The following is a 12,100-nucleotide window of genomic DNA, read 5'->3' as shown; positions in this document are numbered from 1 at the left end:
TAGTGAGTTCCCCTCTTTCGGCCTCTGGGATGGTTAATTTTAAGCCTAGCAGCAAAACGAACCAATCCCCACCTTATTTGCATGGCCCCACCCCCACAAGGGTGCCATACACCTTACTTACATAGTTCCACCTAGTCATCTGGTGAGTTTCAAGACCCTGGAGAGAAAGGACATACAAAAGCTATCCAACACACCGCACAGAAAGATTTAGAAAATGATTCTACTTTATACTCAGATTGCTCAGGCATATTATATGGCAGACTGTGGCATGTACTATTAGATTGGCAGAAACTGGGGTGTCAGTGCTGGCAGGAAGAGGATACTTAAAATACAAACTCAAGTATGTATGCTACTCTGCTGAATCTATTAGTTCCAGTAGTTTCCCTGTGGAATATTTGGGGTTCTTTTTTATATACAGATCATATCACCTGCAAATAGGGATAGTTTTACTTCTTCCTTTCCAATTTGTATGCCCTTTATTTCTTTTTCTTGCCTTATTGCTGTAGCTAGGACTTCCAGCACAATGTTAAATAGGAGTGGTAATAAAGGGCATCCTTGTCTGGTTCCCATTTTCAGGGGGAATGCTTCCAGCCTCTCTCCATTGAGAATGATGTTGGCTGTTGGTTTTGTACAGGTGCCCTTTATTACGTTGAGGAATTTCCCTTCTATTCCTATTTTCTTGGGAGTTTTTATCGGGAATGGGTGTTGGATTTTATCAAATGCCTTTTTTGCATCCATTGAGATGATCATGTGATTCTTTTCTTTTGTTCTATTTATGCAGTGGATTACATTGATTGATTTTCTAATGTTGAACCATCCTGATCTTGTGTATTTTATAGTAATAAAACCCACTGTCGTCGAGTTGATTCCAACTCATAGGGACCCCATAGGGTTTCTGAGGTTGTAAATCTCTACGGAAGTGGACTGCCACATCTATCTCCTGCGGAGCCACTGATTGTTTCAAGTCACCAACTTTTCAGTTAGCAGTTGATCGCTTTAACCATTGAGCCACCAAAAACCAAAAAACCAAACCCAGTGCTGTCGAGTCGATTCTGACTCATAGCGACCCTATAGGACTGAGTAGAACTGCCCCATAGAGTTTCCAAGGAGCGCCTGGCAGATTCGAACTGCCGACCCTTCTGTTAGCAGCCATAGCACTTAACCACTACGCCACCAGGGTTTCCGAGTGAGCCACCAGGGCTCCTTATATTTTATAGTAGTACTCTTTTTAAAAAGCTGTTTTGTGATCTTCACTTTTAGATCACGGTAGAGACCCCTAACTGCCCACTCTCAGATCAGTTCTTCCCTCTTCCTTAGGAAAAGAAACCCCAAACATTAGTTGGGCACAGGGGTATCAAGAATAAGTCTGCATTTTCGAGCCCCCTTCTGATCATAGCAGTGCAAGTGGAAAGTAGTGTGCCCACTTCCAGGAAACCCCCTTACAGGACAGCAGGTAGCGCCATTTGCATCTTCTCCCTTCTCTCCAGTCTGTGGCCCCTGAAGACAGATAAATAACTACCCTAAGAACCCTGGAGAAGGAGCCCTGGTGGAGCAGTGGTAAGTGCTCTGCTGCTAACTGCAAGGTTGGTGATTCACCTTATGGGGCATGTTATGGATTGAATTGTGTCTCTCAAAAAATGTGTGTCAACTTGGCTAGTCCATGATTCCCGTATTGTGTGATTGTCCACCATTTTGTCATCTGATGTGATTTTCCTATGTGTCGTGAATCCTATCTCTATGATGTTAATGAGGCAGGATTAGAGGCAGTGATGTTAATGAAGCTGGACTCAATCTACAAGATTAGGTTGTGTTTTAAATCAATCTCTTTTGAGATATAAAAGAGAAAAGCCAGCAGAGAGACATGGGGGACGTTATACCACCAAGAAAGCAGCGCCGGGAGCAGAGTGCATCTTTTGGACCTGGGGTCCCTGTGCTGAGAAGCTCCTAGACCAGGGGAAGGCTGATGACAAAGATCTTCCCCCAGAGCTGACAGAGAGAGAAAGCCTTCCCCTGGAGCTGGCACCCTGAATTGGGACTTCTAGCCTCCTAGGCTGTGAGAGAATAAATTTCTGTTTGTTAAAGACATCCACTTGTGATATTTCTGTTAATACAGCACTAGGTAACTAAGACAGGGCAGTTATACTCTGCCCTACAGGGCAGGTATGAGTCAGAATCGACTCCATGGCAATAGGTAGAAGTCTTGGACTGGAAGGAATCTGAGTCCCCACCTACTTGGAGCCTTGCTCAACCTTCTTCTGGACTTCATTGATATGAGATAGAAATAAGCATCCAGTTTAGATAACTGTAATTTTGGGCTTTCCTAAATCATATTATATATTTGTCATGGATTGAATTGTGTCCCGAAAAATGTGTGTTGGCTTGGTTGGGCCATGATTCCCTGTTTTGTGCGGTTGTCCTCCATTTTGTGATTGTAATTTTATGTTAAAGAGGATTAGGGTGGGATTGTACCACCCTTACTAAGGTCACATCCCTGGATCCTATATAAAGGGATTTTCCCTGGGGTGTGGCCTGCACCACCTTTGATGTTACAAGAGATAATAGGAGGGGGAAGCCCGTGGAGAAGGGGGACCTCCCACCACCAAGAAAGAAGCATCTGGAGCAGAGGGCATCCTTTGGACCCGTGGTTTCTGCGCAGAGAAGCTCCTAGTCCAGGGGAAGATTGACAGAAAGGACCTTTCTCCAGAGCCCACAGAGACAGAAGACCTTCCCCTGGAGCTGATGCCATGAGTTTGGACCTCTAGCCTACTAAAAAAACTAGACCGTGAGAAAATAAATTTCTGTTTGTTAAAGCCATCCACTTGTGGTATTTCTGTTATAGCAGCACTAGATGACTAAGAATTATATGTGGAGTTGCTTCTGGGAAGGAAGAAGGTCTAATGCTTTTTCACATGTGCTTGCACACCACATTCATTGCCCAATAGCACCTTCCCAATATGCCGTTGTTGTTGTTAGGTGCTGTCAAGTCCATTCCGACTTATAACAACCCTATGTACCACAGAACGAAACACTGCGCCATCTTCACAGCCATCCTTATGCTTGAGCCCATTGTTGCAGCCACTGTGTCAATCCCTCTTGTTGAGGGTCTTCCTCTTTTCTGCTGATCCTGTGCTTTAGCAAGCATGATGTCCTTTTTCAGGGACTGATCCCTTCTGACAACATGTTCATAGTATGTAAGACACAGTCTCGCCATCCTTGCTGCTAAGGAGCATTCTGGTTATACTTCTTCCAAGACAATATTCTGCACCAACACCACAATTCAAAGGCATCAATTCTTCAGTCTTCCTTATTCATTGTCCAGCTTTCACATGCATAAGATACGATGGAAATACCATGGCTTGGGTCAGGCGCACTTTAGTCTTCAAGGTGACGTCTTGCTTTTCAACACTTTAAAGAGGTCCTTTGCAGCAGATTTGCCCAATGCAATGCGTCTTTTGATTTCTTGACTGCTGCTTCCACGGGCATTGATCGTGGATCCAAGTCAAATTAAATCCTTAGCAACTTCAATCGATGTTTATGCCTTTTATTTTTGACAATTTCCAATTTTCCTAGATTCAGACTTCACACATTCCAGGTTTTGATTATTAATGGATGTTTGCAGCTGTTTCTTCTCATTTTGAGTAGTGTCACATCAGCAAGTGAAGGTCCTGAGAGGTTTACTCCATCCACGTCATTAAGGTTGACTCTACTTTGAGGAGGCAGCTCTTCCCCAGTTGTCTTTTGAGTGCCTTCCAACCTCAGGGGCTCATCTTCTGACACTGTATCAGACAATGTTCCACTACTATTCATAAGGTTTTCACTGGCTAATTCTTTTCAGAAGTAGACTGCCAGGTCCTTCTTCCTAGTGTGTCTTAGTCTGGAAGCTCAGCTGAAACCTGCCCTTCATGGGTGACCCTGCTAGTATCTGAATAGTGCTGGCATAGCTTCCAGCACCACAGCAACATGCATGTCCCCACGGTACGACAAACTGACAGACCCATGGGGGCCTCCCAATATAGTTATATTTTAATTTCGTTGATTTAATTATTCTTTTTACATTAGCAAGTAGCCCTGTGGTGCAGTGGTTAAGCGCTTGCTGCTAAGCAAATGGTCAGTGGTTTGAACCCACCAGCTTCTCCAAGGGAAAAAGATGTGGCAGTCTGCTTCCTTAAAGATTACAGCCTTTGAAGCCCTGTGGGACAGTTCTACTCTGTCCTACAGGGTCGTTATGAGTCGGAATGGACTCGCCAGCAATGCGTTCATTTTTTATTTTACATTGTTATCTTCATGAGAATATTATTCATATCCTAGTCATAGTGTCCTGTGAATACATTACTTTTTTGTTCAACTTTATGTTTTGTCTGAGTTAATAATTGCTTTTTTTTGGTTTGTTTTTAAAAATTAATTTGTGGTGAAAATATAACAAGTTTGCCATTTTTACCTGTTTTTGAGTGTAGAATTTAGTGACATTAATTACAATCACTACATTGTGCTACCGTTATCTCTATCCATTTCCAGAAGTTTCCAAAGAGAGAAACTGGTAGCAGATATCTTGCTTTGAAATTGTGATTTTCTTACTCGGGAAACCAAATATTTACTTCAAAGAAATCACTGACCAAAATGAATCCCCCCTTCTTTCAAGGGAAATTGCAAATCCTTTCTTTCCCGTTGGAAGCCAGGCTTACTAAATTTGAATTTCAAAAGGCATGGCTGGGTGGGGGTTCTGAGACGGTCCGGTGAACTGCTATCCCTTGATCTCCGTAAAACGGGAGGGCAGGGTTCCACCAATCCTGTTAAGATTAGCCAATGGTTGATCGTCTGTATTTCTCCCTCCTCTTCTCTTTATATGCCCCATTGTACCTTGCTTCTTAGAGCCATTTGCTTTTTCTAGAATCAAAACGGGCTACCTATATGCATATAGAATAAGTGCTCAGAATAAATTTTGGTGAGTTTTTATTATTTTTAACAAAGCTTTTCATCCCCCCAACAGAAACTCAGGCCCTCTTCAGCAATAACTCCCATCCCCTCCTCCTCTTAACCCCTGGTAACCACTAATGAACTTCGGTCTATATGGGGCGTCCGCCGAGACTTCCCCCCGCTCCGCCACGGCTGTCCGTGTCCCCGCCCCCCCGCCCCAGCCCCACACACACAGCCCACCAAGCCACGCTTCTAACTGCGGTTTGGTCAAACCAGTTGCGGCCCTAACCCTGGTGTCAGTTTGGTGCGAGAATCCTGCGCATGCCCGAACCAGGATTTTGGCGCATGTGCAGGACGTGGAGCACTGTGTCCTCAATCTGTCCTTGGACCGGAGCATCACCGACTTGGTTCTACACCCGGACCTCCAAATGAGGACATGGGAAGGCTAAGAGCAGAGAGTTCTGGGCACCAAACCCAACCCCCAGATGCCACTGGGGATAAACTCCCCAACCCCCTCAGACAGTGAGCACGTGGTCTTTGGGCTCCTGAGCCCCCTGTTGCTCCTTGTCTGTGCAAACAATAAATTTCCACTTTCTGTTTCCCTTGCAGCTGGTGGTGTGGCTTCTGTCTTATTTCAGTCGGCTAACAGGACAGGACAAGAACCCTCCTGCGGTTACAGATTTTGGCAACTCTGCCAGGACTTGCAGACTCTGGAACCTGAGCAGTGAGTATCCACACCCCCGCAACCCCTTAAGGTGTGCCCTGACCTATTTGGTCGGTAAGAAGTTTCGAGTGGCCACCGTGATCCCTGCCCCAGGTCGAAGGTTCGCTGAGTCCCCACGTCAGCTCAAAAACAGAAACTGGAAACTGGATGGGAAAGATCTCTGAATTAAGGTAAGTGGGCAGGACCAGGTTGTTCCACTGGTCATCTGAGGGGGGCTACAGTCCCCCAGGGGAGGTGGGCAAAGGAGAGGGTGGCAACAGCACAGTCCTAAGACCGGACCCCAAGGATTGTAAAATGAGAGAAGTGGGGGTCGTGGCCCCTGTGACCCATCAGCCTAGCTGGGGTCCCTTGCAGCATCTGAAACCAAGGGTATCAGGTTGCCCCGCCATTGGTGATGATTGGAGAGGTTGAGGCAGGACTAAAACATGTCAAGGCCTGAGCTGTAAGGAGGGATGGAAGCCCTGCTAAGATTGTCCTCGTCACTCCAGAGGTCACCCTGCCATCAGCCACGATCTTTCTTTGGGAACACTCTCCTTTTCTCTTTCCCTTTCTCTCTCTCTACCTCTGCTCTCTGATAGCAGAAAATGGGCAACTTAGTTTTTCGTCGTTGATTTTGGTTAAGCTCACGTTTTGGTTCTGTTTATGGTTTGGGTTCAGGGGATGTCCTTTTTGTATTGGTGTTCTTTGTCTGTCTTTCTGGTGGACGCTCTTCTAGGTTTGGGGGGACGTCTTTTTGTTTGAGTACAACTGGAACCAGTGTTCTTTGTTTGTCTTCGTGCAAGTGTATAGGAGTAAGAACATGGATAATACTAGAAGTATTCCGGAGTGTTCACCCTTAGGGTGTACTTTAAAGAAGTGGGATAAATTCGGCTGTGATCCTAGGGAAAAAGAAAAAGTCCACTGCAACCCTTTCGACCCCAGCGATGTATGCAGCTCCCCTTCTGGACCTGTGCCAGGAGGGAAGGAACAAAGAATCAAACAGGAAGGGCCGTCCAAGTGTCCTGGGGATCTTCCCTTGCTGTTGCCCTATACGGGGGTTGTGTGGCGGGGGGAGACAACACTCCATCAAGGGACTAATGTGGCCCAGGGTGCTGCAGAGCCAAGAGGGAGGGCCAGCTTCCAGCCAGTATCCCCTCTGCCAAACAGCTCCAGTGGCAGATGGGGGCCTGGTTCAGGTTCAGGTTCCCTTTAGTACAGTGGACCTGATTAACTGGAAGAAAAATACTTCAGGATGTCAAGAGAAGCCAAAGAAAATGTATGAGCTGTTTTCTGCCATCTTTAACTCTTTTGATCCCACATGGGCAGACTGTCAATCTCTCTTAAGCACCTTTCTCTCCCTGGAAGAGAGGCAGATGGTCGTAGACAAGGCCTGAGAAGAAACCCAGAGGTGACATGACGCTCAGCCAACTGGAGATGCAGTTGATGACATCTTCCCCCTCCAAGACCCTCACTGGGAACACAGTCACACCGGCAGAGTACGGGTAGGCTCGCCCCGTATCGGGACTAGTGGGCCTTAAATGTAGAGTGCCTAGGCTCTTAAATTGGAATGAGGTATGTAAAATTAAACAGCATAAAGATGAGAATCCTTCGGCTTTTCTTCAAAGGATTTATAGAGCCTTTAGACGATATAGAAGCCCTGGTGGCGTAGTGGTTAAGTGCTACGGCTGTTAACCAAGAGGTCGGCAGTTCGAATCCACCAGGCGCTCCTTGGAAACTCTATGGAGCAGTTCTACGCTGTCTAGTAGGGTCACTATGAGTCGGAATTGACTCAATGGCAGTGAGTTTGGTTTTTTTTTTTTTTGGTTTTAGACAATATACTGATCAGGATCCAGAGGACCCAGCAAATGCTCAAATGGTCAATAGTATTCTTATAAGACAATGTGCCCCAGACATTGGGGAAAAACTCTGTAAGGTAGAGTGGGGGAGTAACTATGAGTATCAGACACCTAGTTGGGATGGCATTCAAGGCCTATAATAACAGGTAAGACAAAGGCAGAAAACGCCAGGTTACCTTACCGCCAGCAGCAGTACAGAATGGGCCCCCTGACAGGAGAAGATCTGCGGGCCCTAGCAGGGCCAGACCCCGAGCCCTGCTGGAAAATAAACAGTGTGTATACTTTAAGCAGGAGGGCCACTGGAAAAGAGAACGTCCCAAGAGAAAGAGTGAATACCAAGCAATTCAACACCAGGCCTCTCTGGTTGATGATAATCCCAGCATGTTGGCCCAATCTGTTGTCGCTCCACATTCGGCCACCCCTCTCCTCACTCCACCTCTGGGAGACTCCATCCACCAGGACTGTGTCCAGGCAGTGGGCCTGATCCATGCCAGCCACCCGGGCTCACAAGATCGATCTCTAGGGAACGCTGGTTTAGAAATCTTCACAGGCAAGAGTAGCTTCGTTGAGGGTGGCCAGCAGAGAGTGGGCTATGCGGTTGTCAGCCGCACCGAGGTCCTTGATGCAAACGCTCTCCCAGACGGAGCCTTGGCCCAAAAAGTCGAACTGATTGCGATGCTCCAGGCCTTGTGGCTGGCCAAGTCCAAGCGAGTGACCATTTATACAGGTTCTGAGTACGTGCTGTCAGTTTTACACGTACACGGGGCTTTATGGAAGCAGGGGGAGCTTCTGAATTGGGCCAGGAAAGAAATCAGACATGGCCAACAGATTTTACAACTCATTGAGGCGGTGTCACTCCCCGCCGCTCTGGCTGTGGAACACTGCAAAGGACATCAACAGGAAGATACAGGAGTGGCCCAGGGCCACCAAAGGGCCAACTTAGAGGCCAACCGGGTGGCGAGAACCATGACCCCAGTAGTAGTGGCTGATTCTAGCTTGCCGCAAGTTACAGAAGACCTGTATATGGGCCATTCATGATAATTGCAGAAATAGGGGCCAGACAGGGGAGAAACAGCTAATGAGACTTGGATGGGTAAAAGGGTAGAAAGCAGGAAGAATGAAGAGAAAACAGAAAGTGAAAAAAAGAAAAGGCATAGAAGAAAAGAAGTAGAATAGCCAGAGAAGGAAAAACAGGGAGAAAGGAAGAAAGAATAAAGAAGTGAAAGAAAGGTGAGAACGAAGTAAGAAGGTACGGGAAAAAAAGGGAGGGATGGCTCCAGACTGGACTGTCCTGGGTTTCCTGGAAAAACCTAAAAGTAAATATATTGATTTATTCTGCTACTGGATCAGGTTTTAGAGTCTTGTGAGCAGTTGGCTCTGTACCACCTGTCACTCTGAATGGTCTCTCTCAGTATTAAAGACCACTATTTGCAAAAAAAAAAAAAAAGACGTAACAAGATCTTCTCAGCAGCGTCTGAGGGGACTAAGCACCAAGGATATGTCCCAGAAGAAGATTGCAGGAAAACGGTAAACTGGACTATTGAAGCCCACCAGCCCAAATCTTGCAAGAAGACCTGATTAACATGGGTTAAGGCCCTTCCCTCGGCTCTGTTCAGGACTAGGGTTGCACCTTGAACTAAACTTAAGGTAAACCTTTTGAGCTTATGTATGGGCGTCTGCTCCTCTGTAACTTGTGGGAAGGCTTCCATTACTCTGAGTCCTGAGAATACGTTGGAGGCCAGAAAGGGAGCGTGGATCCATCACTCTCGCATAGGGCCGGCTCATACTCACCATACCGGCCAACAAACCCTGCGGAACAGTAAGAATTGGCAGGACAGTAATAATTGAGAAACTCAGGCTCCAGAGGATTGAAAGTGGTAGACAATTGTGCCAGTTGATTGTCATCCCCTGGCAATTGTGCAGGTTGTTATTCATGACTCTGTTCAAGCTTACCACCTATATGTGGCCTTATATCCTGCTTGTTTATCTCCTATGTCTCTCTGGAGGGAAAGCAGGACCCCTAGAATGGCAGGATAATTATCTCATAAACAGCTTAAACGCTCTCCACTTAAAAGATCACTGGGTCTGCTTCACCCCCCCACCCCCACCAGTTCAACCAGGGCCCAACTTCACAGGATATCTGGGTTATAGTAAAGGCAACAATTCCGAATTTAACATGGTGTCTTCCACTTCTAAGATCCTTGGCGATGGTCATCCTGCTGCTTGTATTTGGGCCTTGTTTGTTTAACGTTTTAGTAAATTTTGTGTCTTCCAGAAGGTCTACCTGAAGGTGATGCTGTGATGGGGATATCACCCCATCTCCCCTGACCAGGTTGCAGCTAGAGCCCAGTTCTGTGCCAGCGCCCCTAGCCAGCAGGAAGAAGCTATAGAAGATGAGGCCTTTCACCCTAACCCCTTTTAAGATTAAAAGGAACCTGTCAGAGGGGGATTGAAGCCTCCACCGAGACTTCCCCCTGCTCCGCCGAAGCTTCTAACTGTGGTTTGGCCTGACCACGCTGCGACCGTAACCACAGTTTGAATTTGGTGCCAGAATCCCACTCATGCGCAAGCCAGAATTTTGTGCGTGCCAGGACCTGGAGAGCTGTGTCCTCAATCTGTCCTCGGACCAGAACTTCACCGACATGATTCAACATCCAGACCTCCAAATGTGGACATGGGAGGGCTAAGGGTGGAGAGTTCTGGGCACCAAACCCAACCGCCAGACACCATTGGAACTAAAAAGCTCCCCAACCGCCTCAGACAGGGAGCACGTGGTCTTTGGGCCGCTAGGCCCCACGTTGCTCTTTGTTCGCCCAAACAATAAATTTCCACTTTGTTTCCCTTGCAGCTGGTGGTGTGGCATCCATCTTATTTCGATCGGCTAATAGGACAGGACAAGAACCCTTGTGTGGTTACATCTATGCATGTGCAGGAATTTCTGAAAACATAGACAAAAATAGTGAAAAAGGTCATAATTTCAACCACCAGACAATTACCAGTAACATTTTGGTGTAAGCCTTTCAGTCTTTTTTTTTTGATGTGTATACATGTCCAACAAACACAACACATGCATTTTCAGAAGACACGGTGTAATTACATTCAATATATTTTTGTAACTTGCCTTTTATTTTTCATCTGACATATTGTGAACCCTGGAGCCCTGGCGGCGAAGTGGTTAAGAGCTCAGGCTGGTAACCAAAAGGTCGGCAGTTGGAATCTGCCAGCAGCTCCTTGGAAACCCTTTGGGGCAGTTCTACTCTGTCCTATAGGGTCACTATGTGTTGGAATCGACTCAGTGCACACAACAACAATTCTGGCTCTACTCCTGCCTTGCTGAGCAATCCTGTCTCAGTGCATCAGAATCATCATTTGGAAACCCTGGTGGTGTAGTGGTTAAGTGCTACGGCTGCTAACCAAAGGGTCGGCAGTTTGAATCCGCCAGGTGCTCCTTGGAAACTCTATGGGGGCAGTTCTACTCTATCCTATAGGGTTACTATGAGTCAGAATCAACTCGACGGCACTGCGTTTGGTTTTTTGGGTTTATTGTGAACCTTCTTTCATGTCAAATACAGAACCCCGACATGATTTTTGTAAGAGGTCAACAAAATCCTTTAGCCTAAAGAAATCACACTCCGAGCCCTGATGAACCCAACAGATCCAATCAGTTTCCCAGGTAGAATGAAGACTGGGTTTTTCCCCTGCCAAGAAGGCTGTAGCTTTGCCAGGAGTTACAGAGTGAAGTTCAAGGGCGATGACTCATGTTCTCATTTGCATAATCAGTGTGCTGGGAACAATAGATATTCAAGTTAAAAGCTTTATGGTTTCTTTTAAAACCATTCTTTTATCTCAAAGAATGAGATTTTTCTTTACGCAGTTGACTGAAAGAGCTGCAGCAGGTATTTAAATTGGGATTCATTTCCACCCTCAGTGTACTAGGAGTAGCAGTTACCTGGCAGCTGTCAGTCCAAGCGTGGTGGCATACTCTGGTTTTCCTTCATATCGCATAAATCTTTCGCCTTTTACTAAAGATTTCCGTGGAGGAGAACAAATTTGAGTCTCAAACCAATTTTTTGGGGGTCCTGTTTATTCAGGGCTTGTATTGGTGTATATATAATATTAGACCTTCTCTTTGTTTTTTCTTGTTTATGTAGTATGTAAGTTTTTTGGCATTCATTTTTTTTGTTTAATTTTTTTATGTGGTTTTGTTTCACCTGTATTTGAAGTCTGTGTAAGCAGTTATTCTATTCTTTTGGGTTTTTTTTCCCCCCACAATATTGTGAGATTACTACGTGTAATTGTTGTTTCTTCGTGTTCTTTGCTGTTCACTAGGGTGTCACGTTGTAGTTCTAGTTCCATTCTACTGTTGATGGACAGTTGCGTTGGGTGCAGTTTGAGGACACTCAGAAAAACAAAAACAAACCAAACCAAACCCACTGCCATTGAGTCTATTCCAACTCATAGCAACCCCATAGGACAGAGTAGAACTGCCCCATAGGGTCTCCAAAGAACGGCTGATGGATTCAAACTCTCGCCCTTTTCGTTAGCAGCCGAGCTCTTAATCACTGCACCACCAGGGCTCCTTGAAGCCACTAGGACAATGCTGTTATGAACGTTTTTGCACATCAAC

At 46.1% G+C, this 12,100-nt stretch overlaps 1 long non-coding RNA gene and 1 other non-coding gene across 2 annotated transcripts; both read left to right on the top strand.

Annotated features, from left to right (window-relative positions):
• The first annotated feature begins 5,270 nt into the window (after nucleotides 1–5,270).
• LOC104846418 (uncharacterized) lies at nucleotides 5,271–10,313 on the top strand. Its single transcript, XR_775886.3, has 5 exons — nucleotides 5,271–5,436; nucleotides 5,524–5,638; nucleotides 5,732–5,808; nucleotides 6,983–7,119; nucleotides 9,749–10,313. It is a non-coding gene; the product is annotated as an uncharacterized LOC104846418 (long non-coding RNA).
• Nucleotides 10,314–11,451: 1,138 nt separating this feature from the next.
• Nucleotides 11,452–11,568, top strand: LOC111752233 (U5 spliceosomal RNA). The gene has a single exon (XR_002787213.1). It is a non-coding gene; the product is annotated as a U5 spliceosomal RNA (small nuclear RNA).
• The last annotated feature ends 532 nt before the right edge of the window (nucleotides 11,569–12,100 follow it).

This window comes from Loxodonta africana, chromosome X (assembly GCF_030014295.1).
Source record: "Loxodonta africana isolate mLoxAfr1 chromosome X, mLoxAfr1.hap2, whole genome shotgun sequence".
In the NCBI taxonomy this organism is placed as follows: Eukaryota; Metazoa; Chordata; class Mammalia; order Proboscidea; family Elephantidae; genus Loxodonta; species Loxodonta africana.
This window is presented reverse-complemented; position numbering and strand designations above follow the sequence as displayed.